We start from the raw sequence: 3,591 nt of genomic DNA, 5'->3' as shown, positions 1-3,591 counted from the left end.
AGCAAAAGGTGGTTTATTAAACAAAGCGAAAGTTCACTCCTGAGAGGTAGTGAGGACCCAAGTGGAGAGAGGGAGAAAGTGGTTGGAGGGCTGAGATGACTTGAAAATAAATATATAATCTCTTCAATATTATATACCTTAACCACTACTGTAATTTATAAGTTTTTGGCAGAGTTTTTGAGATTGAGCTTAAATTTATACATATGAAGGTACACTAGCCGTTATATTCAAAACCCAAGGAACAAAAACCATACAAAGAGATTCCTACCTACGTGCTGAAGAAGCTACGGAAAGGGTAATGGGAGCCACTTGTTCTGCCTGGTGGACATTTGATTCAGTTGTGCCAACTGGACGTAGCGGAGGGGCTGGAGGAAGGAAAGGGAGGTAACTTAGCAGTGGGATGTTCTGGGCACAGACAGCAGCAAATAGCTGGCAATAGTGAGGCAGGCTCACAAAGGGGACAGAAGACGCACGACAAGAGCAGGGAGAGTTAGAGGCTGAGTAGGAGGACAGGCATATGAGACGTAGGCTGGGTGCAGTAGGCAAGTCTTGGTGGTAAGATGAATAGCATACATTTCATGCAGTGAAGCAAGCTGGGAAGCCCAAGATAATGGCTATGTTACAACAGTCTAAGCTGCTTAAAGCGTAGATATTTAGACAAGGAATTTGGAAAAGAGGTTATGAAAGTTATGAAAGAAAACACTCGAAATTTAGCTCAAGTATTCAAGTGTGTCTTTCGTGGTTGTTGTAAAGAAATGAAAAAAGGGCTGGCCACACTGAGTAGCAATGAAGTGCTACGTGGAGGGACCTGGATCCCACATGGCTGACTATGGTTCAAGCCTTGGTCCTGGTGGACTGGAAAGCACGCCAAGTGCATGTGCACGTGCACATGCATCTGCCACCCTGATGTGGGACTACAGCACAGCCAGGCCCACCGGGGGCAATTTCTCTCCCTCTGCTTTGTGAGCATGCCTGCTCACTGGAGTTAAAATAAATACTAAAAAGGTAACAGGGACTTAGAGGTGCCAGAGTTGCTCCTAGTTTTTACACTGCTTGAGTAATAGCAGGAGAAAAAGAAAATGAGGCAAATAAACTCAAGTTTAGAAATTTGAGAAATAGTCATGTGACCAAATCTAAAGAAGCTAGCTTACAACTGTGGTAAATGAATGGGATCCTAACTGAATTGAGTGTGTAACATTTTCTTGGCAACTTTCCAGTAACCAAAGTATTTAGGAAGACACAGTAAAAAGAAAATAAAGAAAAATTGTGATATAAATAATAAAGACAATGATTTAAAAGATCCAAAAAGCTTGAAACAGAAGGGTTAGTGTATTACAGTGACCAGCCATGAGTCATTTGATGCATTAAAACAATTTTCCCAACTACAAATTTCCTAGGGATTTTTAAAATTAAGAGTAATTCTAGTGTGTTCAAATAGCTAACTTTTTTTCAGAGTAAGTTTTAATCTTTTTTCATTTTTTTAGTGTACTAAAGGGCACATGTGCTGGCCAGACAGAGGCAGGGACGGGGAGAGGTATGGAGTGAGAACCCCCCCGCCCGGGGAGTGTGGGGGGGGGGATGGCCATGGCGCAATCCTTCTCCTTTCGGGATTTTGGGCATGTATGTGCATGAGCCGGTGTGCTTTTCAAGCTGCTGGTCTGGGATTCAACCCGTATAGTCAGCCACGTGGGATCCAGCCACCTTACCCTCCATGCCATCTGCTGGCTCCAGAAAATGTTCTATTCTAATTGGAGAGATTTTACTAAAACTTTTACCCATTTACTAGTCCTTAGTAATTTTAAACATAAACTTGGTAATGAAGTTATGTTTTCATCATGGACTGCGCTTCTAGATCCATTTTTTTCTGGGTGTATTCTGAGCGTTTAATAAGTACAGTATCATCGACCTTATGCAAAGACAAGGTGGACATTCCAACAAATTCACCACTTTCACCACCAGAGGGAGAAAAAACACAAGTAGTACCTATTTTAAAAGGAGTTCAAGGTTCCAGGTACTTTACCTAGATTTTCCACCAGGTGTCAACCAAGAGAGGGGAAAACTAAAAGAGACTAATTACCACTCAAAAACACAAATTCATCATTTTAAGTATAACAACAATCTAAACTCTGAGATAAATGGTCAGCTCATTAGTTCTCCTAATGGTTTGCATATTTAGTTTCAATATATTGCTGAGTCCAAGATACTGCATTGTCCTCAAAAATCCAACTAAATAAAATTTAGTTTCTTCCCAAATAAAGAAAACAGCAAATCTCACAAGTTTAATTTATTGTGACTCACAGGCCCAACCTATCCAGATAAACTACACAAGGCAAGCAAGTCTAAAGTGTTTAGACACAGGACTGCGAAAGTATTTTTGTTTAGAATTATAGTTCCAGATTCTATTTTTTTCTGTTTCTTCTCTGAACAGTTTTGTTGATTGCCAATAATCTAAATGTATTTGTGGTGTTATGCCCTGAATCCCAGTGTGATCTGATGAAAGCACTATTTTTTTTATCAAAACATTCACATCTAAAAGAAAAATGCATCAATCTTCATGGATGTATCCTGACCATTACTATGTTGAACAGACCAAGGCTCTCAGCAAAAATTAAAAATAAAGCTTTACAGAATTAAGCCCTTTACATGCCTCATGCTTGAAAAAACTAAGTAAATAAACAAGTAAATAAAACCTCTAATAGACTTGGCTAATTTCTAGATTTTTCTATCTTGTTGTAAACAATATGTCAGCTAAACCACGAAGTCATACTGCCTTTTATAAGGTGGTACTTTTTTAGGCCGAACTCTATTCTTACTCCTCTGGACACGGGAGTGGTAATCATGTCCTCCCCTGCAAATCTAGGTGTAGGTGGTGTCTAAAAAGGACTTTTCTTCCTTCGAGGAAGTGGTCAAGCCTCCCCTCCCTTCCCCTCACTCCCCCATCCAATGTCATCATGGAAACTACACTTGGCTTTTTTGGTTTTGTTTTTATTTTTCGGTGCTATCTACTTAAGACAGCAGAAAGCAAAGGTTATTAAATTATATTTGCTTCTTTTCTCCAAGGTTCTTTGGGCCTCCCCTGAGCTCACGTCCACCATGCCTACAAAATACTGTTTTGTCGGGTTTTCTTTTAAGCCCAGGCTGAGAATACTTGACCAGAAACAATATTTCTTGACTGGTTTTTATTGCGTTTTCTTTTGAAATTCGTTAGATTAGACTCAGCAACCATTCGGTTGCCCAACCGGTTTCTCCCCATCCCCCGCTCTCTCCACACATCCCCAGTCCCTCCTCCCATCCAGGGAGTTGGCTAAGCCCCGCAGTGCTGGTAACGCACGCGGCGGCCTGGTCACTCAGCGGTTTATCCTTACTTGGCTTTGCAATCAACTCCCCACCCAGGCCTTGTCCCCTCGTGCCCTCCTCTGCCATTATCTCTCTATTAGAGTGTGCTCGGTAAGGGGCTGCAGACTGCACGTCGAGGGTTTACGGTAGCCTGCCTACCAATAGCAGCGCGCAATGAAGAGAAGTCAGGTTCAGCCTCCCGGCAGCACCAGTACCTCCTCCCCCAGCTCCACACCTACTGTACCCGGGAGCGAG

Source organism: Tupaia chinensis, unplaced genomic scaffold (genome assembly GCF_000334495.1).
Source record: "Tupaia chinensis unplaced genomic scaffold, TupChi_1.0 Scaffold000498_1, whole genome shotgun sequence".
NCBI classification, from domain to species: Eukaryota; Metazoa; Chordata; class Mammalia; order Scandentia; family Tupaiidae; genus Tupaia; species Tupaia belangeri.
Note: the sequence above shows the minus strand (reverse complement) of the source record.